Source organism: Bombus flavifrons, chromosome 3 (assembly GCF_040668555.2).
Source record: "Bombus flavifrons isolate JBK064 chromosome 3, iyBomFlav1_principal, whole genome shotgun sequence".
Classification (NCBI taxonomy): Eukaryota; Metazoa; Arthropoda; class Insecta; order Hymenoptera; family Apidae; genus Bombus; species Bombus flavifrons.
Window position 1 is genome coordinate 5535247 of NC_138444.1, and position 24165 is coordinate 5559411.

The window sequence follows — 24165 nt, forward strand, 5'->3', positions numbered from 1 at the left end:
GTCATTCTCATTTACCTGGATCATTAAGGAAATCATAGCCGGAAGGCACGGAACGTCTCCCTTGCCTCGCCTCATGTAGTTCAATGGAATGCATCGGATGGCTCGTAATAATAAGTACGATTGCCACTAAATACCACCATGTTCTTCCGCTAGATGCGACTAAGCCACGGAATTTCAAGAGCAATAACCAAAATGGAGCATTGTGCATGACTTTCGCGAGTTTAAAAGCTAGCGAAATCGTATTTGTCTATTTATCGAGTAACATTTTGATCGTTATTTCGCCCAAAAAGAAAATAGTCCGTCTGATATTGTTTCAATGAGTAGAATTAACAACGTGGAATTATTTATAATCTTTTTATAAAACAGCTGATTTACGAAATCTTCTCTTGGGAGATTGTATGCAAATCCTTTACGAAAGGGAAATTCCGTAAATTAATCGTTTCACGAAAAAGTTGCATGCAATTCTCCATTCTTCTATTACTAAAGCAATATTATATCGATTCAAAGCAATTTGAATGTTCGAGTGTTATTTAGTTTCCATTTGATAAACATCGGATCGATCATACAATGATCAACGCAAAAGAGGTGCGTAACACTTGATCGCGAAAGCATTATTTTACATCAGCCGTAAAGTAATTTCTCCACAGTCCTAGCTTGTTTTTCGTGAAAACTTGGTTATTTATTACCGAAACGAGCCAAGATGAACGTAATTTTTTGCATCGAAGAAACTTTCATCGGCTTAGCTAGGCGAAATATCCAAGGCGACAGTATCATAAAACTCACGATGGTATCATTCACGATAAGTTCACGAAGAATAGTGCAGGCAGTAAGAACTTAACATCTAAATTAAAATTTATTTCTTACTCTATTTTACTGAAATAAAATCTCCTGCAAGATTAACCAAATCCATATCTTTCATTGCATATTTATTCTTTACCTGATATCATTGGACAATAGATTGAGTCCAATTTGACTCAGATTAATTCCAGGTTATTTAATTTCAATTTATATTCTACATCTTACGCGATAAATATCATTGTTCGTGGTTTCTATTGCGTGAAACATAGAATACAGGTTAAAATGAAATAACCTAAAATAACGAACGTAGTTTCTCGACGATATCAATCGAATACCTATGTAATTACTATAATTCACGACGATTCGTCAAAACACTCATACGGTTGCATTGAGATCATAACTTAACGAATCGGTGACGTCGAAAGTTTTCTTTTTCCTGGTCTGCTGCTAAGGTAACGCTTGATTGCGATGAGAAGTTAATAAAGTGCCGGGTAGAAGCGTCGTTACGGATACCCCAGTGCACTTTCCGCGCGGGAAGAACATTAACGAGAGGATGTAATGGAGGCAGGCACGTCTGAGAAAAATATGGTCGTTCGTTTATCGTGATAACGCCCCGGCATAGCTTTTCTCATCCTATTTTCCACGGTAGTCGCTGAGGCGCTTAAAAACATTGCCGGTGTCGTCGCGCGGCAACCTGGAAATGCAATTTCGAAAATGATACCTGCCTCTTCCCCCTCCACCATTCTACTTGCGCTTCGTTTATCATTCGTTACGCTCGTAAATATCGCTTAATCGAATGATACCTCTGCGAACAAAGTTCAGTCCGCTGCGCTGGCGAAAACGACACAAATATCCGCCAGGAAATCGAGTTTCTTTGAAATGTGAAGCTACACCTGCTGAGGAACGAGCATGTTTACGCAATGCGCACACAGCATTAACAGCACTCTTTAGAATACGACGTTCTAAAGTTTGTCGAACGTTAGGGCGAAACGATACATACGAGGAACATTTTTATTCCACTATTCGTGACTTTCAATAGCGGGAAAATGTTGCCTTGCGTGATTTTAAAAAGTTATGTACATGTGAAATTATGAATTTTCTGGTTCTAAAAATTCTAGTATTAAGAAAGAACAAAGAGACATTTGTTAGCTAAAGTTTCAAATTCCGTGTTTCTAGTTCTGCAAGCTAAACCGACCTAGTTCCTTTCTCAAGAATGAAAAATATTTCGGCCGAAAAATAAAGATATAACCATAAAAAAATTTTGAGTTACTCTAACCTCCATATGATTGTAATTTATTCAAATAATAAATTATTCTTATTATTCTAAGCTCTTAACCAGTATCTATATTGATTTCGCGACTCGAATTTGTTATAAATGTTATACTTAAGTTAAGCTAGTAGGTAAAGAAAGATAAATTGAGACAAAGTACACAATAGGAAATAAGAATTTATTAACAATGTTGACCCAATTCCTTTATTAAACCCGATGGCGTAAAGAGGCTTTTGGCACTCTATAAAAAGAAGGCTGAACCGCCTTCCTTTAAAAGGGTGAACGAAGGTACGCTTGAGGATCTTAAATGGAAGTGCTACACAGCTTTAAACTTTTTCTTAATCTCGATGGATTATACTCGAAACAATTTTTAAAACAACGCAAGTAGAAGAAGTTGAGGAACTACGGATAATGCAAAGCATAACGGACAATGGAGGTTTTCCTTTTCCCTTGTACAATCTTATTCTATTTGTTTCACTATTGTGTTCTAATCGTACAAGCTATTGCTTTTCTTATTGCTTTGCAAATTATTTTACACAATAATATTTTTAATTAGTAATAATGTGTAATAATGTGTAATAAATTTAATTTTATGTGAACGTATTTTATATTGAAATACTTTTAATCTCATCTTAACAGTTAAAAATAAGTAATCGCGTTGAAACATTTTATAAATTTCGTTTATTTTACTCTGATTGTATAATAAATATGTCATGTAATAATTGTTCTTAACGATACCAAAAATCAAAATATCAAAATATTTTCAATTCTATCTGGGTAAAGAGTTTCTGAAAATAAAAATCTATTACACAAACATGTACTACACCTTATGAAGTACAATGTCGTAAAAATGTTTGCAAGCATAATTTACCAAAAAGACTAAAGAAATTGATCTCTACGTTTTAAACGTACATATTATATATCTGAAATTCACCTTGGTATTCTCATTGCTTAAAATTGCTGCGGTTATAAAATTATTCAGCCATCCAATATAGAAAACGATTTACTTTCCATCGTGAAACGCCTTTTTCATCGCTCAGAGACCCAATTAAACTGTAAAAGAAACGCGCCGAAATGATAAGTTAGGCGTGACGAAGGAAGCAATCATCAGGAAAATGTAACAATGAATTATGTTAATCTAACAGGGGAGTTTCGCTAACAAGATAATTACAGACAGTATCGCATGAATTACACGAGGCCGTAATTTAAGTTTTCCTGATTTTACAAGCTCCTTAGGACGCGTTTGACATTTAATTAAGTCGCATAATTACCGGCACGGTAATTTTTCATACCAACCACACCGTTCGTAAGTAACATTTGCCTTCTACTAGAGGGGACGACGACACGAGTCACTTTTATTCGTAACTATAGAAAAGTAGAATTATTCGACTCACCTAAGTTTCTTGAATCTTGAAGTACAATGCTGAAACTTGAATTTAACTCTCAAAATCTACAGTAACGATATGTAACTTCGTTACATTTATTTGTAGGATAAACTCTAGCCTAAAAATGAAAAAAGAAATAATATATCTAGAAATAAAAAAACAAAAGTTATAAAATAATTTAGCTTGTTGCGTATTATGAAACGTCATTAATCTGTAATACAACAACGAAAGGAAACATTTTCATATTACTAAACAGACATTGCAAAATTATTATTGTGAATTGCTTAATCATTACGCTTATTAATTATTATCTTTCTTAAATCATTAAGCTATCAAATTTCCTTTACGGACCAGTGCCTCCATCTGTTCGTTAAATTAAGGCTAATTATTCGCTTAACAAAGTGTGTGTATATCGTTCGGGGCACTATGAAATTCCATAGCCAGCTCAGTCGAACCAGAACCATTTACCTCGGTGAATTTATCGATCGTTACAACCGTGATGGTTGCGTTCGCGACCAATACGTAAATGGCTTGAGAAAATGCGGCAGGTTTCGATCGTTTCGACTGCATGGATAAGTCGAAGCAAGATTTAGAAGAAACGTAAAAAGGTAACGTCCCTTGGTTCTATTTCCTCAAGGTATGGTCGTTAGTTTGCTGGTTGAGTTACGACTGCACTTGCCTATTGATAATTTCTAAACATTGATTTTTCACTTACTGATAAAGCTATCGAGATACGACAAGGATTTATGAATCGATGACAAATTTTTCTTTCTGTTTTTTCATCTTTCTTTTCTTTTCTTTTTTTATCTTGTAATAAGTGGAAAATAGGGAGTATTTTTTATCGAATGTGTTGGTACTGTGGCTACAAAAATATTGACACGCACATTTTTCCATTTTACATTCCTTTACTTTTTAATTATAAATTTTGGAACCAACATGGAAGCGTTACATCGAACACCAATGAAAATCAATCGAAGGTCCATGTTATTTTACCTTTAAATAACACAACATCGAAGAAGGAAGAAAACGTTCATGCGTCTGCAAACGCTTCCTCTCTTATTTATGATTCGCTGTCGAAGAAAATTAAAATAATTGAAAATGGGGAAAAAGCCACATTTCATGGTTCTCATAGTTTAGCGTTATCATACGAGTGAAATAACGTGTCCTGCACTTTTCCTTCAAGACATATATTCTCCGAGAATCGTGGATGCTAAGTAATATAAGGCTGTTTAATACTTCACCATATTGACTTTTATCGTGTACTTTAATTTATCCAGGGAGTAAAAAAGTGTTTATAGCTGGAACATTTGTGCACTATAATTCTAAAAAGTTACTAGGAAAATTATAAACGATGAGGCTGGAGAATATTTCAATATACAAAGTGCAGTTTAAAAGTTCGTCAAAAATAAAATTTTCCTACCGCTAACATTTATCTACTATAACAGGAGCTATACTTTAGATGTTTCATCCGCATATTATACTTTTGTTTGCATATTATGTACATTCTTTCCATCTTCAAATTTCCTATAAACTAAAAGTCCTAAGTCTAATTAGCGCAAACTGTGCATCTTCAAACTTACGCTCTTCATAAAATTGTCCACAAGTCTAAGTCTTTTATTCTCGCAACAGACCATCCTCGTCCTTTGAGTTCTTCAATAGCGTAGTCGTAACAAATCGGTCACGTTCCAGCGTGCGGTGATTACATTTGATCCTGGAGATGCTAGGAAAAGTTCTAATATGATCATCCAATTACCGGAATCGCGCACAAAAGAGCGTTTGCAGTGACAGAAGCGCTCTCTTCGACGAGACGCTGCTCTAACGAACGTTCCCGGTCGTTAATTACTATTCTCGTTCATAGTCTCAGCTAGATTCGCTCTGTCGTCGCTTCAGCCAGTTCCTTTATCCGTCTAACTCGTTCTTTTCACGGAATATCATTTCGCGTGACATATTTAGGCCGATGCGCCCTGTTCTCCGCTGAAAATTCAAATAATTGTGCGCGTCCGCGATATTACGGCGCTACAGCTGATTCAGAAACCATTTTGTCTGCCGGAGAACAACGACATCTCGACTTATCCTCGTCAGACGAGAAGAAGATTGGAATTATGGATTTTTACATGCCTCCTGATGTAACATTTTAAAGCGAACGCGACGCCATATCGTTGAAGGTAATTCAAGGTCGTTCGTGGTCGTTTAAGAAGGAAAATAAATTACTTCGAGACAGCGATCGAACACCTGGGCGATTTACATTACCAATACAAGTATAAATCATCCATCAAGCGATCCATTATAGAATGCTACTATGTTTTATAATGTAAATTGAAACGGTACCTTACCAGCACTTTGTTGGATTTTAAGAAACGTAACTTGGTACATAGACAAGATACATCTTTCGATTTAGGAAACCTAAGAGATGAGAAAGTGTGTCAATCTAGGAGGATCTGTTTTCGTGTTTGGATTGTACGCTTCGAAGCGTGAAGTAGTTCCATGATGTGAGCGAGTTCCTGGGATTTCGGTGAAGTTAAGATGAGAAACGATGGTACTTGGATTGACGACTATTTGTCCGGGAGTATTTAGAAACGTCGAGCTGCTGTTGGTATTGGTTATCTCGGATGTTAAGGTCTGCTGTTTTATTTAACTAAAATATGTGCATTTATGTTACTGCTTCAGACGACTTTTTAATTTATCTCTATTGTGTTTTCTTGACAATGAATTTACACAGTATGGGTATGCTTCAATAATTTAACAAAAATTCGAAAAAAACAAAATACGCTGCTACTCCTCTGAATCTTAGTAGGTTGTACAAATTAATGACAAATTAATAATTACAGACAGTACGTAATACTTTCTTGTGGAATTACTAGATCACGCATCCAAATTATTTATAAAAATACGCAGCGTTTTATTATGGAATTTAAAAAATTATCGAGAAATCTCAGACAACCTTGTTGTGGCTCCATGATGTTTTGAAATGCAGGGGATTAATATTTAAATGGGCGTTACGCGTCAAGTTTAGCAGCGAGCTCTTGAAAACGATAAACGTGTGAAATATTCATATTTTCTAAACGCTCTTAACATCTGTAACACGCATTTCCATTCTCCAAATCTGATTTTCACACTTGCAATTGCACGTTTAAAGTTCAACTTCGTTGACTCCGTTTAACTATTATCGAACTGTCTATTAATGCTAACCAGATGATATTTCTCTGTTAAATACGAATATGACACACACTTAGTACGTTAATGAAATTTACAAATTCTCTAGTCAGAAGATTTCCAATATGTGATTTTACAAATTTGTTAACACACAGATATTAAATCAATTCTGCTGTTTAAACTAATTGGAATAGATTCTAATGAAATATATAACATTTCAAAAATCATTTTTCAATTAATATTGAAACAATATTATCTATACAGGATAAATACGTGTAGCGCAAGTGATCTTTCTGCGCGATCATCATTTTAGTTTAAAGACTTATCTTCTTTAAGTTAACGATAGCGGCCAAATGTTTAAAATAAAAGATAATTGGAACAGAACGATCCTACATGGGAAAATTCTGACTCATCGTGCCATATGGTTACATCCGTTGCATAGAGAATGCTTTAAGACTAAATGCAAAGGTTTTTCCCCCGAGGAGGGGTTGAAACATAAATATTATCAAAAACTTTAAGAGTATAAGGACATCTCCACAGTTAGACTAATATTAGTAGTAAAAGCTATTTACAAAAATAAAAAGAAAAAACGAGTAAAAAAGTAATAGGAATAAACAAGAAAATATGTTCATACAGATTTTATTTTTGTTATAACGTTGAATACACGAATTTTTTCAATTACTTGTCTTAACATTCTATAGTGTCTACCTATTTTTACATGAGTCTCGAATCAAACACATAATAATTCTTTAAAGATATTAATATTTTCCTAATCGTCCGTTCTAATGTACGAATCCCAAACAATTCCTATTAAACGAATCTTATAACACTAATATCAACGATAATTGGATCACCCTATATATAAATGACTCGCTATGTACCACATCTATCACCCTACACGGATATATTTTAACACAAAGTTCGCGAATAATCCAGCAAGTATGCCAAAAGAAATTCATCGTATTCTTTCCAAGACACGTCGAGTTCCAACCTGAAGCAAAAATCCCGAGCCGCGGTGACCACCACTCGAAAAACTTCCCGTTCCGGTTGCACAGCGAGAAAGCATCGCGAAGCCGGAGGATATCACAGGCCACGCGAGAATAATCTTAACCCACGCGCTTGCTCGCCGACTTTCTTATTCGAAGCTGGAGAGTGAAACGCTCGGCCAGCGGAATTGCCTGCAGAAGCGGCCTACTTCCGCTTCAGAACGGAAGTAAAGTTGCAACGAGCGCAACGAACATAACCTTCTCTTGGTCGTTACCTTGAATGGAGCATTTGCAGAAACCGTAGCTGGCAGATATTGAACTGACCAGAAAGTCTCTTCGCTTTTCGCTAAGCAAAAAGACATCTTGCCGCTTTACGCGATCAAAATTGTACAGGCGGCGAATAGTTTTGGGAAATCGAGTATGACTCTACTCTTGTACAAAATATATTCGATATATTTAACTTTCTAGATCTATAATTTTTCAATTGGCCGATCGAACGCTTTTATGATCTGTTTTAAATGCATGAAATGTATCTGATAGTCATGTCTCGTCACTATGTTAATGAAATTTCGAAGCATCTTATGCAATTTACATAATACACGTTGAACATTTTAATTCTATTCATACAAATAATAACTATTTTTATTAGACGATCTGTTTCAGAATTTAGAAGATCGTAGACTTGGAACGTTACATAGATAATTTGGTTCTCAAGAGGCCACCAAACTGTGAAGAAATCAGACCTACCTCCACGATGCTAAGACTGTTATCAAAGAGGCCATTGGCAAATTTTGGAACTGTTTACGGCTCAACAATCCCCATAAAATGTTCCACACGGTAAAATGTGTAAGATCACTGTGCAAGAGGAATCTAACTTCCCTGCATTAACCAGGTGGAATTAAACCGTCCGCAGCCCCATTCTTGACCAACACATGGGCACTTGTTAACAAAACAACCAATTTCTGAATGCGAATCATGTGAATCACCAATAACCATACAGCAAATTTGACCGCACTGCCCTAGACTTTCATCTGACAAAATTTCGTCCGAAGGAAATGGTTGCAATATCAAAGCCATAGTGATTCTAAAAGCTTTCATAACGCGTTGGAGGGTGTACTTTTGGCGGTCGTTAATGACTTCACTGTTAAAATAACCATTTCACCATAAATCATTATAAGATAAATTCGTAAATGAACAAATAAATAGACAGTTTTGTAAGTAAATGATATATAATGGGGTGAAGTAAATAAAAAGGGGGTGAAGATTCGGACCAGCTGGCAAATAAATATTAACAGATGCGCGCCAAGTTTTCCTTCGCGCAAATAACATTCGGAACGAAAACCGCGGGCGCTTCCACCACCGGTGAACCGTGAAATTTCTACCCCCTTCTCTTCTCTGCACGCGTGAGTGAGATAGTTTCCGGCTTTCGTAACAGCCACAGAACCTTTGTGTCGCGATCTGTATCCGCGTCGGACAAGGATCTCCGCTTTGGCAATTGAAAAGTGGAAACTCTGATAAAATCTCGCCTTCGTTACTGTTCGCCGATCGAGAGGGAGGGCATATTTATGAATCGGTGAACGGGAACGAGAATTACGCACTGCACCGAAGGAGAGATATTGTGTGCCAGAAGTTAGTGGCGATTGCGTGTAATTTTATACGGTTATCGAATTCTTGTATGAGATGTGGTGTTCTACGATAAAGGACGATATTAAATATAGACGAATTTTCGTGTACCTGTATTGATAGAAAAATTGTTTTATAGCGTGATTGTACAGAGTTTTCACGCTATTGCTTCTCAGCGTGTTTCTCGCAAACGATAAGTACGAGGGAGAAGATGAATGGTTCGAAGCGAACTACATATTCACGATAATACTTCTTTCGCAAGTGATAAACTGTATGTGCATTTCGCAGTTGCATTACTTTTTTCTGAATAGGAACCCCCCTTTTTTCTGCATATATAGAATCCTTTCGTCATTCTACGAAAGAGAGTATTGAAAAAAGTACAGAAAACTGATTAGTTTGTGAGATACTTTAACTTTAATTTCGTAGAATTTATCATAGTAAGATAAAGAAAACATAAATACACGAGTACTGCGTTACGTCTTTCCTTGTTTCTACACGTGGCATTGGAGTGTTATGTGAGCACATCAACATATAATGTACACGTATATACATGTGGAAATTATAAAAAATGAATTATTTGCCAACTTTCTACTTTATACATTGCCTCACGTGCACTTTCCCTGTAACTCAGAAAGTAGCCTACGTTTACAATTTGAATGCGTAATTCGTCAATTCTCTTAACAATGAAAATATTGAATAAAAACGACGTGACACTACATAACGGGATTAATAAAATATTCTATAAGGACATATTTGTACGGGCAAATGTTACCATTAAAGATAGGAATTGATTGGAAGAATTACGCGGGGTATGGCTTACAACTTACAACCGAAGAAGTGTTCTTGACAGACCAATTGACTTTAGATATCGTCTCATTTGTATGTCGAGTAGATTATACAGGCAACTGTGCGCGTATTTCTTGGCAAATGCCAACACTTTCGCTTGCAGATTGCCAACAAATCAATCTTCTGAGTTTAATGAACGTGCTTAAAGAAGAAACTCGAGAGGCCTAGCATCTTATGAATCAGCAATCTAATTATAAACATATACATAGTCAACTTCTGCCGCAGCAAAATACAATTAGTTAGCAACTCTAAAAATGTCGCCTAAAATAACACTGATCACAACAAAATTTTATCAACAACAAAATGAAATTCTTCATCTATGCATACCGAGTTTATCTCCCAGACAAAAGGGTGACTCTGTGTGGAAAAATAAATCGAGATAAACCGAAAAGAATCAAAAAGAATAAATCGAATATACGGTGCTGTTTTTACGAAAAAATTGAATTTAGGAATTTGTTTGGCACATTGCTGGCCAGAAGAGAAATCATCAGATAAATAGTAAAAAAAAGGCACTCAGAATAATCCAGAAGTTTGTAAATGGGCAACAGTTATCGACAGAAATAGAGAAGAAAATGACCGGATTAAGGACAACGATGTGACGGATTAAAGGAACGGGGATTATCTTTATTGGAACATCGAAAGCAAAAGCAGTGCAAGTAGAGTCAAAGCAACAGACGAGCAGGAAACTTTTTCTACGATAATGGATTGTAAAAATATAAGCCTTTAAATCCTTGTTCCAGCTCCTTTTCCGTCTCTTTCCCAAATCTCGCGCGGTAAACAACAAAACGACATTCGGTTAGCAGAATGGTTGACCAAACGAGACTCGAACAAATCCTACTGTCGTACTCTTCTTCCTTTTGTACAAAGCATCCTTCCGAATTAAAAGAAATTAAATCAATCAACCGTAATACGATGGAATTATAGAAATTTAGCAATTTTTGTATTTTTATAAATATAGATTCTAGTTTGCTTTGGTTTTTATTATAAGTTGTATCAAGTAGTATTATATGAGATTTAATGTAATTTTATCAGAAATATTCATAAATATTCGTGGTCTTATAAAAAATAAAATGTTTCTTTTATTGTCCTCCGCAATTCTCACTTTACTTGATCCTCTAGTTTAGAACAGTCTATATATAATAAAAAATAAAAACTATCAATTCAACGCGACATGGGTAGCGACTATAAATTTTTAGCAAACAGCGTGATTCATTGGATCATACGCCGAATATCGTTCAACATGGTCGTCGAAATCTGCTCTCACGCTTTTCTATATATTTTAACCGAAAAAACGACAACCAGCGATATATCTATTATACTGATTGCATGGATATATATGTATGCATGTATATGTATACCATCATATTTACAAACTTATCGCCGCTTTTATAACATGCATAAGTGTAAATTAATGATAATGGCCGTAGCGTACATGCGAAAATTGAACTAACTTGAATTTGCAAACGTCGCTGCTGAAAATATGTCGCCATTAGCTGCAATGCGTCGTTAAAGTTCTACCGGCAGCTTTTTTCTCATATGTAAAGTTACAAAAACAAAATTAGATAGAACTTGACAAACATTATAAAATTACACATGAATTCCTTTATAATTATAGAATTATAATTTAAATTTTACTCTGTACATGTTACGCCACGAGGCTTACCACAGGCTGTATTCCTAACCGTCGCTCGTGGTACTTTAGTGTCGCAGACGGATCGTCTTATCTGACCAACAAAATATACAATGTAGCGACAAGCGCATAGTTCTAGAAATGTCGATTCGCCTTCGATCCGTTATTTCATACACACAAAGAAGGTGGCATACGTGATCATAGGCGCGAACGGTGGCGTGATCCGAGCGGTAGTGGGGGTCGTCTCCCAGAGAAGACAAAGAAAAGGATCGAAGGGCAATTAGTCCCGTTTGAAGAGTCAAACGTTATACATCGAGAGGTTCAGACGAAGAAAATCCAGATCACTTAGTCTAACGTATACATCGAGAGATATAATAAAGTCGGGTCGAATCCTGTATCAAACTAATTATAATTGTTAAACAATTTGTAGCGTGTTCATTATATTATTTTTAAATATTGTCAAATATACAAGTTTATGTTAACCCTGTTAATTCAGTGTTAAAATCATTTGAACCACCTCTGTTATCTTAATCGAAACAGGGGAACGACTATTTCGCGGCGTCGATTAGCAGAAACGTAGCGAGAATTTACGCCTCTCGCTGACGCGTTTTCTTCGCGACCGCGTCTCTCCGCGAACGGTCGTAACACTACATATTTGTACATTTAGATTTTTCATAAATGTATAAGCATTAGGTTAATACGATTAATTAAATTACCAACGTTAAATATGACCAGAAAAACTTTGCAGAACAACACAATAACGTCTTGAAAATTACAAAATTTGTCTAAAGATACTAAAATTAATTAAACAACGGTACAAAATTTTTCTCGATATAAAAATATTGTAAATGATCAACAAGCGACACAATTTTTCTATCGTTCTAAAATTCAAAGTCTACAAGCTAAAATACCGGAACTTATTTAAATTTATAACATTTACAAATCAACGTCAACGGATGTTCCAATTTCCTCGAATACAATGAAAACCACGTACCTACTACTTTCCTGACATTTTTGATACAGTCCATTCATTTTCCTTTCATTTGCACGACACAATACAAATATCCAAAAGTGTAATACTTTGACGCTCCAATATTTTAGGAACAGACTGAAACGAATGATTCTTTACCAGTCGGATATTCCAAGCTTCCGTTTCCGAACATTTTTCGTTTTTGTTCCATACGATGACGAACTGTCTCTCGATGAAACAGCGAGTTTCTGTTTGTTAGAAACATGTGTGGGAAATCTTTGAATTAATGAAACATGGCGTGTAATGCGAGACATGCAAAATTGCAGGAACCTCTTTCATTTATCCTAGGAATCTGATTCCACTAAATTAATAATTTTCGTTGATTCAATTTTTGGTAATTTCGAATTTTAGAACGCGAAGCTGAAACAAAAAAAAAAAAATCGTAAGAAATTTTACGATTTGACGGAAGAATTTGATGTTATGTTTGTATTTCGCTTGTAAATTTTAGTAATATGCCCAGACTGTAAACTCGCATGATTTGTCACAGCTGCGAAATATTGAATTTTTCCTATTTTAAAGAAGCGACACAAATTCCGATTTCAATAAATTTCCAGCTGATTTTATTGCTCTCTCCTCGTGTAAACGTTACACGCAGAGAACATGCAGAGAGAACGTTAAATAATAGAATTACTATCGATTTTAGAATTCGCCTTTTCAGTTGTTACATATGGTAGGCAAAAAATAATGCCTCGATTTTTACGAAATATTCTTTTTGCTAAACTGAGTGGATAAGTGCGATTAACGTACACGTAAAGCGCAAAAAAGCACTCGTAATTTATGCTCTTATTTATTATCAAAATGATATTATAAAAAATGATTCCTTCATTTTGAGTGCCACTTTGATTTCTTCAGTAAAGTCGTATAACTTAGTTCAAATGTTATGTGAGAAATAAATCCTACTACAGGAAACAGTCTCTCGTCAAAATTTTCAAATTATCGCTAATTAATTACAGCTAAAAGTTACAAAGACTAACTGATTTCAATACACACGAAATATTTCAAAGATAGTCAGTGAAACGTAATTATAAGGTATTTAACAGTGAAATGCCTACGTAAACAAAAGCCGCAGAGTTTCCAATAAATTTCAAACACAGAATTCCAGCATAAAGAGGGAAAAGTCACCGTTCCATTGCCATTTCCAACTAAAATTGAATAACAAGCACAACACACCGGTTGGCCCAACGCAAACCGTTCCATCAAATCGGAGGAACAAGGAATGGAAAGGTTCCTGGGAACATAATGAAGTGTTTGCACACGCGTAGCCCTGCTGCAAAGCGTTCAAAGTAACTGCTTTATCACAAGGGCTAACCCGATAAATGAATAAAACTGCAATCTTCAGTTTTCGCTGAGAAAATAGGCACGAGAAAAGGGATCAAGACTAAAAGAGGGGAACTGATCAAGGGAAACTCAAAGAAAAAGGTAAGGAACGGGTGAAAATGGAAAACAAAAGAACACTCAGATCGATACATTCGCCTTTATCGTGCGCCTGCTCTTCGACTCGGTGTGCGTACTAAGAAATACAGGAACAAAGTGCAAGCTGCGCTTTCAAGAGTCGATCCCACGATCGTCGATTCTAATCTCGGCCAACTTTTACCTCTTCTTTCGACTGCAACGTCTTCTTTTAACGTCCACTCTTAACACACGGACGCGTCACGTAGATGGGAAATCGGTTTACCGACAGAATTGCGACTTTTGCCGCTGATTGATATAAAAGGAATATATATTTATTATATTTTTTACGATATGATTGTTAGTATTGTTATTATTTTGCCGTAAATAGGTCGGATTCTTTTTATGCATAAACAAGGTACGCAATTAATATTATTATAGTAATTGTGTAAATATAAAATCTACTTGGGAAAACTCTTTGTAATTTAAAAGAAGATATAGAATATAGAATCACCAAGAAAGTTTGTGCTACTGGTGACTTGGTTTGCTATATTTGAAGATCTGGTCATAACATCGGTACGTTAGAAACAAGAAGTACACAAGTGGAGATGTAAACGTATAAGGATGCCTGTTCCTTCTAGCAGACGCATTGATAGGTATTGATTTTCTCAAGAATCTTTAAACAGTACACATTAGTACATGTTAAGTATTTCATAAAAATAAGTCGAATCAAGTGCAATCCTCCTATGTCCCAAGGTCGTAATATCAAACGTATAATAGCTGAATGGTCATGGTCAATAGCAATCATCGGTTACCCAAATTTATATGCAGAATATCTAAGAAATTTGTGTTAAACTTCTACTACATTTCCTATAATATAACTATATTTCCAATTGTCTCTTATGGTTTTTATAGTACGAAGACCAAACGATAGACGCAAATTCCTAAGAAGAAGAACGAAACTAAAATATAAAATTCTAAGAACAATAATACTGAAGAATGTAAACTATAAATATAATTTTCAATAAAAATATAATTTTATGATTTGTTTTATATCGCTATTCCTTTTCTGTTTAAGTAAAAAAAAAAAAAAAAAAAAAAAATGAGAACGAAAATTAAACAGTTCGTATTCGCTAAAAGCTGAAAGCAATCGAATTGATGTAGAGCATATCAGAATAAAGGAACACAAGAAAACTTTTTATATAGCGTCGCATTGTATGCCGTAAATGTAGGACGACGAAGATGGTACACCATTGTCAGGAAATTGACCAGTGGAGATCATAGGATTAGAACGCACACGTAGCTGAGAGGTCCGCGAATGCTGAACTCCCTTTTTAGTAATGAAATTTTCACTACATACAGTTTCACGGAACCACGTGTATAGTTCCATGGCGCGTTAAAACACAAACAAAATCGACGTCATTACGGTTGCCGTGGGTGAAAAAACCTTTACGCGAGAACCATACCGTTTTAGGTTGATTAAAAAAAATTAACGAAAGAGCTGGGGTATTAAAAATCGTATTTGATATCCTTACTTTATACAGTCAGTGTTATTACGAAACGCTTTTTAATAAAGATCGTGTTTCATACGCTAATGTTAACGATTATGGTAATTATCTTTATATTATAGTGCGTAAAGTCGTTAGATCTCGATTGCAGTTTTTGTGGAATATTAACAAATAAGTGTCGTTGCAAAAAAATTGAGGATAAAATACATAAATAAATTTTTTTCAGTTCGTTATATATTCATAATTGTTGAAATTTATATGTAAATAAATCAATAATAGACAATTGCTTAAATGATTAATTTATTTACACACTGGTATAAGAATTAAGATGTGTAATTATCTTTATATTGAACGAGAGACACAAATTCTATAATGAACGCTATCAAGTTTAAACTTTAAGAACTTCATACACTGACATTCACTGTATCCCTTGTTAAACATGTCTCTAACTACGTCCTTGGTCAACAACATTGGACCAACATAAGATACATACGTGAATTGATACACACGTCTCCGATCAACAATGTGTTAACACGCATTATGAAATCAAAATATTTGTTCATCGTACACACTCGAGCACATACTTCTCTACCCGCTACTTTACAAGTACCTACTTGGTATCACGAAGTTTTGGAGTTGCAATCGAGTTTTGCGCCAAAGGAGGATCACAGACGCGGTTTTAAGGACCGCACGGAGTCGCAGGATGTGGTGGAAAGTTGGCCGGAAGCGGGTGCTGTCATCTTGGAATTTTCCGATGCTCGTTTTGGCTCGAATAGCTTCAGCTGACGCGGAATCGACCGGGCAAAAGTTAATTTCACAGCAACCATCGACTTCACCGTTATAGTTTTGTCAAACAGTCCAAGTCTTCCTTTTCGGCTTCCGTATTGCTGGTGGAAACAGCGTGTTATGGATATTGATATTTTCTTATTATTCATTTAATTCATTAACAGAATTAGCTCCAACTTTTATGCAAATTTACACTTTTATAAACACGAACCAAGAAAATGGAACCGAGCCAGACATTTGTTTTGTCAGGAAGCGTTTTCCTGGTAAATTTTTATCACGCTCGTGTTCACTCTGTTTCGATATACTTCACATTTTTCCAGTAATTTCTTTCTGTGAGATTCTTAATAATTCTTAAAAATTAATTTTTTTAGATAAAGTAACGATTTTTACAATATATGACGGAAATATTTATCGAAGTTGATCGCGTTACTCGATCCTTTTTATTATTTTCAATAAAATCTTGGTATTTCGTATCAAATTCGCTTTAGAACGTGCTATAAAAAAAGTTACAGCAAAAGATCTTTAAATCTCGAAGACTTAAATTTTTCTGAAAAAGTATTAAGGAGATTCATCTAGACCAGTGAAGCTTCTAAATATATAAATTTTGAAGATCGAACTTTCGAGTGCAGTCCTTAATCCTTGAAATATCAACCTGAGGTCTCATTTTACTTTAAAAATTTGAAGCGTAAAAGGTAGCCATATTTCGCCCATATGACGTCGATCAAAAAGTGCTCCATGTACAAAAATCTGGGCGTCTTCGGTCAGAAATGATGGGACGAAGGATTCACTTTCATAAGCGTCAGAGATCGGACAGGTATGAAAAACTGAAGAGTCGTACGTCCTACTTAGGCTCAAATTCCTGTCGAATCAAGTAAGAAGGTCGGATATCGCCATCGAAACTTTAAAACTGTCCGATCGATTTATGGAATTCCGATATTATGACCGAGAACGCGGTCCTTGACGAAAAGATAAGAAGAAAAGGATAACGAGAGAAAGGAACAGAGAAAGAGAGAACTTCGACTGCTTTCATCGATAACGAGAAATTTCGGTTAAAATGTGCTCGTCAATGACTGAAAGCAGGAAAGTTAAAACGTATTATATTGGTATAATATAAAAGTTGAAATAAAAAAGTTCCAGCTGGATCTACATTATACGTATGAAGATTTCTGTTCGACTAAAAATTGTCAGACTGTAGAATGACCGATAGAAAAACAGTTCCAATAAAACGATTGTAAAAGCGAAACATTCGTCTGAATTAAAATAAATTTTTGAAGAGAAGATGGTAATTTTTAAATATTACGATAATAAAAAAATTGGATAATATCACGATGAAATAATTTTATTACGGAAGTTAATACGATATTATTAGATTAGAACGGATCCTGAATTGCAATTATTCCAATTTCTTAAAATTTTGACCAATTTGATAAATGAAATGTGAAAATCATCGATATATATATATTGACCGAATGAGTTCGAACGAAATGTTTTGCTGTTCTCTAGCACGTTTCACCGAATAAGAGATTTAATAACGATTCGTGCCGGGCTGCAATCGCTTGGCTGGTCGATTTTTACGAGATCAGCGTGAGGCAGCTTAATGAAATTCGGAAAATTTACACTTTTATCACGACATTGCGCTGAATTAGCTAGAAAGTTTCGAGGAAAATCGTGCGGGACCGCTATAAACCTGGAAATCATCGGTGTAACATCTTATATAATTCGTCGGGCTTGTTGGTTGCTGGAGAACACCGATGAGAGGGCTGGAATTACGCTGGAAGGGAAAGAGTTTCCCAAGTTCTACGGAAATTCACCTTTAACTTCTGCTTTTAATGAATACTTGATCGTGATGTATCACCCAATATTACAGATTTAACGGGACGAAGTTGTAAAGTTCATAAATGAGGACAAAATTCTGTAAAATCTTACTAACTCTCGCTTTATTTAAATTATTTAGTTTATTGATAAATTTCATTGTTACCTGATCTTTTGTTACGAAACATATTTTAAAAGAATACGTTGAATTGATTCAACGTGGTTATTCTATTGAACAAAATTAAAATTAAATTACGAGCGAAGATTCTAAGAAAAAAAAATATCACTTTAGCTTTCACTGATTTTACCTATTAAATCCTATACGCTGAAACATTATACTTATACGCAAACATGACCTCAACAAATTACCTACTCTCATTCTCAACGCTCTCATGCCTAAAACCGACGATTCCCTAAAGTAAAACAAAATGATCAACAGACCCAAACTAAACTCTCTCATTGCTGAAACCAGCTTCTCTGAATTACAACAATCTCGCAGCATAATATACATGTGCACGTATACTGGTCGAAATCCTGGCTAGTCGCGAGGACAAATGTCGAACGAGATTACGGACAGCATTATCGCGCAACCAACTTGGAATTCACACGGATACGACATTTAACTCCCCTCGAATATGTACCGCGTTAAATCTCCGTCTATTCCTCTAACTTGGAACCCAGGACACGGAACAATGTGTGCACTCTAGTGATGGGACCAAGTCCAATATGTACATACTTATAAATCTGAATCAAATTCAATACCTAAGATTCACTTCGAATATTAAGTTAAGATACAGAGGTTCGTTCGAGTATCTCTATACAGTTCTTCCATAGATCTACTTGCAAGTATGTACTTTGATATTTGCACACGTTTTTAAGTTAACGAATTCTCGAACTTTCGGATTTTTATATTTTTCAATTTTGAGCTCTTGGAATTTTGCAACTTTCAAATTGCTAATTTTTTAGCTTTCCGAATCTTCAAATTACTTGCCAACTATTCGATTTTCGCAGGCTGATTTCCAAACTCAGGAGGAGTATCTATTGATAACTTTCGAAAACCTACTTGTAACTACTTTGATACTCGAACGAATCAAACTCCTTACAAGTAGCAATCGAATCGCAAGAGTCCAAGGATCAGTACTGTTTCATTGAATACTTAGAATATGCTTATGAAAATTATAGACAATAAATGAGATATCTATACGGATAAATTGTTTGTTAAACGTTTGAACTCGATGAAATCTGATATTAATTTAATTAACCGATATTTGAAGCTGTTTGCGATGTACTTAAATCCATCGCTAGTGTACATAGTTGCTGCGATGATCACGAACGCGATGATTACCCAGAACTACGCTAGAGACAGTTATGCCAGTTACCTGTGATTTCGCACCTAAGTACGAGCGCATACACCGGCCAAGTTTCCTCTCTGATTACACGTGCAAACGCCCCAGCCATTGGAAGGAGACTTTGACGATCAACTCAACATCGCTTTCAAAGACGCGCAACATCGTCAACGTTTTCCTCGTTGCATCGGTGAGACGGTTCCATTTAACTGATGGAAATGCACCGTGTTCGTGACGATCGATGTTTCGTTACCTTCGTTGAACAAAGAATACAGATAAAAGAATATCTTTAAGAAAAGATAAATATATCATTAGGAAAATTCATAGCTAAGGTTACTTCTAAACTGCTCGAGAAAAAATTTCCAAATTTTATTCGTACTTAGATGATGCCTTATATTTCGTCCATTTTTCGTTATGACTATTCCTACTATTACAATGTGCATGTTTTTGTCGCGATTCATACTTTTGCTGTTCTTACATTTCATTCCTTTAGCCCTACTTCGCCAACGTTATCTGCTTACTTGCACCATCATTACTTCTCTTTGTTCTCGCCGTTTCTCTCGCTTTTTGCCCCTCTTTCTTTTGGCTGCTTACCTCTTTCTACGCGATGTACCTTGTGCATTTTGTTTGTCACTCTCATCAAAGGACGGTGGCTTTAAGTCACTCTGACTACGCTTGAAATTCTACGTCCTAGATTCCCGTAATGTCACAGACGTGGAAATGTACCGTCTTTGTTCTCCCGCCACACTTCGATCCCTGCTACGCCTCTTTTCCTCTCTTCAACCCCATATTCGCTTCTTCTTCCTACACTTTTTCATCTCCTCGTATTCGTTCATCACTGTAGCTACGTCGATTGATCGTGATAGATCCCGCTATGGACGCGCTTATACAGATACAAGCAACGCGTTATCACATTGCGTACCAGACATTTTGTTGCTGATCATGTCCAACGACCAGCTATTTTTCGTAGCAAATATTCTTCAATTACTTATAATAAAATATATTAAATTACTTATAAATTGGTTTGTTAGTAGTTAGAATTCATTGTCTTCTTAAATATTTATCTTCCAGAAATTAAAATCTCATCTTAACGTTATATGCGTCTTAAAAATACGTGTTAATTATAATTGTTTACGTACTAAAGTTTATGTACTAAACATGTTTAAAGCGTAGTAACAAGAGCTGCGTGTTACAACATTACAGATCATTATTATTGCAGCACTACAGGTAATATTATCATAGCACACAAATATAATAATATAACACCCAAAAAGCTTTTACATATTGAAATTAAAGAAGTGAATATGTAGATAATAACACGTATCGCTAGTGTAATATCAGCAAATATTAAAGATTATAACGTTGCTATAGCATAGTGTAGTACAGTATAGCATCGTGTAGCGTGGTGTTGCAAAGTACATACATAGGAAAATATGCGAGTTGGAAGAAACGAGAACGCAATTTAATCAAGGAGGAAAAGCTCTGGAAATTGCCTCTCCTCTTCGTCTTCTGTGAATTAAAACTATATCGCTTCTTATCAGAAACATGCCTAGTTCAGAAGCGTTCTCCGCTTCGAAATCTACTTCGGTTTACAGGATACGGGGTTTATGAAGTTTCACAGGAGCGCAAATCCTTTTGAAACTCAGTGATAGGACAGTTTTAGAGGATCTTACATGCGGATTAGCTAGAGGATATAACGAAAGCAATGTGAAATTTATGGATTCTTCAGAGAACTGTTTCTATGAGAAAACACGCTTTTAATTTTAACAGACACGTATGTCTAATCTTATGTTTCTTTCATTCACGAAAAAGAAAAATCATTAAACGTAATCTGCAAACTACGGATGTTTATGGAAATTTATAGTTTTATGAATAATACTGAAAAGGTTGACCCTCAGGAAATATTTGCTTTATCCAATAATTATTATAATACCACGAATATTGTACTTTGAACATTTTGTATATTTTTTTACATTGCGTATATTCTATACGTTTTACTGTGTATCTTTTTTCCTACAAGTGCATTAAAATCAACAGTCTATAGTAATCCGTAACAAATTAATGCTACAATCTTTTTGAGATACTATATTGTCACCAAAAAAAAAAAATGGCTTATGAATTTTAATGAGAATACCATTATCGACAATGAACACTGTACATTTTGCAAACACGGTGGTAAATGCGGTGCGAATTCGGTTAGACATGGAATGTAATTTTTGCACGAGCAAATGTTACATATTTCGACCGGTAATTGTTGCAAATTATTACCATGGGATTCTCCCGACCCGGAATCCCGGAGAATGCGATATACGCGACGCGAAAAGCGTCTCTAAATGCTCGTTTGGCTATTTAACTCGTTTGCCAAAATTGCAAATTTCACTGTGCAGATGGAAAATACTGAAAACGGTTCGCCGACAATGCTACATGAAATAATGTTTTCTACTGCGAGCGAAAAAAAAGACAATATCTGAAAAAATGTTTAACCGAGATAAATTCGTTTTAGAAAGCGTCCACGTGTCTTAGAAAACAAAATTAAAATATCAGGACAAAAAATGAAAGAAAAAGCTTGTAGTTACAGACTTGAACTCTTTTTGGGAAATGAATGAAGCGTTTCGCGTGCGAGTTCAATTTTGTTATCAGACATTCATTTAAATCTCGTTCTAAAATGAGTTAAATATTAAGCTGAGAAACACGTTTAGTAGTTGCGTTTGATGAATGAGATACGTGAGTTTACATTAATCGCTACTTTCTTGACATCGTTTTTCTCTGCTAATTAACTGATGTTGTTGTCCGCGGTTCTTTCTTCAATCATATTATAATTGTATATTGCTGTGATACATTGTATAAAATTACGATTTTAAAAAGTGAACTAGTGAATATTAGTGTGAGATCACTTACAGAAACACGATAGTGACATCGTTTCTCGATCCTTGAAACATACCTGTAACAAACAAAATTTTATATTTGTTATTATTATTATCATCATTTGATAACAAGGAACACACATAAAATTCAAAGAATATTAAGTAAGTTATAAAAGTAAAGAGTTTCTTCATTATTAGATACAGTAATTTGAGTAATTAACAATGTTCCATTTCTGTTACAAACGTGCAGATATTTTCGTGTGCAGATGAGCCATTGTAAATCATCGGAACTGCGAATTATATGAATTATACGATACAACACAATGTGAAATCCTATAATCGAAATAGGTACATCTCTGTTCGTGGAGGAACAATTGCGTGACACGGGATCGCGCGAAGCGATTCTTTTTCCCGTGGGGTAATGACCGCGACACGGATAACGAACGAAATCGATCCATCGGAATTACACAGGGCTACGGTCCCGTTCTCAATTTACCGTAATGGTTTCGATCCCCGATATTCGATCGCGATAGAAACTTATAACCGATCCGATATTCGTAATTGCGCGCGTAAACGTACCTCTGGGATGTCGCGAACCATGTCGCCACTAGATGTCGAATAAAACTCGACTCAAGCTTCTGATAATAATCGGCCTTTTTATTCCCTAGTCTCTCCAACAGCCAACGAGCAAAGCAATTTGCGATTTCTTCCTTCGATTAAACCTCTAAACGCTTCTTTTTTACGATCATCCGATCCATTTTCCATATACAGCGGCTCACGAAATTCTTTCAGCGGATTATAGCATAGAAACGAATGTCAATAAGTTCATCGTTCTAACAATTATGCAAAGCTGAAACCTTGACGTAAATCTAGCGTGGCTAAATGATGTTATAAATCGGCAAGGACTTCGTCCGAGGTTAAACACTTAAACGCTGAAAATAAGTTAATTGATATTTAAATGCAAACCATCTGTTTGAAGACTAAAACGTAATATGCATGTGTATGTGTTTTCAACTGAAGAATAATTAAAATCTATTCGAGAATGAAAGGTAGATCGATTCATTGGTAAAAATCGTTTAAGAATAACCTGCGTGGCCATATTTTATTCGTCATACTGATACAGAAGAGTGGTATAAGTAGGGGTCAGTAAGTATCTTATGAAGCTTCTATTTATGGAAGTGCTTAATATCGTGAAGATAAAAGACGATCATAAATAGAAGAACAATATTTGGTGGTATTTATTATATGAAAAGCAGATTATTAAGAAGCTTATTGAACAATTATTCATTTATGTTATATACAATTTACAGTCCACGAAAAACTACTTCGTAATATAAAGTTTTCTTTTATCAGAACTAATTTCTTGCGCTTCTATCTGTACCTTAAAGAAGAATTAAAGAAGAATTCTAAGAGATTCTAGAATAACCAATAGAAAGAACATACAAACACACAGCAAAGCAGATTAATCTTTTAAATAAATTATAGACAATTGGCAAATTAGATTTTGTAAAATTAGTTTTCCTTCTAAATTACAAAGCTACCTACTCTTGCATACTAACGAAGCAAATTCGAACTAATTAGTGAGCAATTCTAAAAATTACGCCATAGAGAGATAACAAAAAGAGAAAGTGAAGCAGATAGCCAACGAAAACTTCGAATGTAAAAGACAAATTGTACCCTGTAGTGGTATGAAACCGTAGCGGGTAGCGGAAGTTCTGCGACTTCTATAGCGGAAAGAA

The 24165-nt window shown here is 35.3% G+C and overlaps 2 protein-coding genes across 2 annotated transcripts in view; one reads left to right on the plus strand and one right to left on the minus strand.

The window, feature by feature from the left end:
• Fur2 (furin-like protease 2) overlaps positions 1-24165 on the minus strand; it is a 421029-nt gene that overhangs the window by 360517 nt on the left and 36347 nt on the right. The window lies entirely within an intron of this gene.
• RpS17 (ribosomal protein S17) overlaps positions 1-24165 on the plus strand; it is a 63276-nt gene that overhangs the window by 308 nt on the left and 38803 nt on the right. The window lies entirely within an intron of this gene.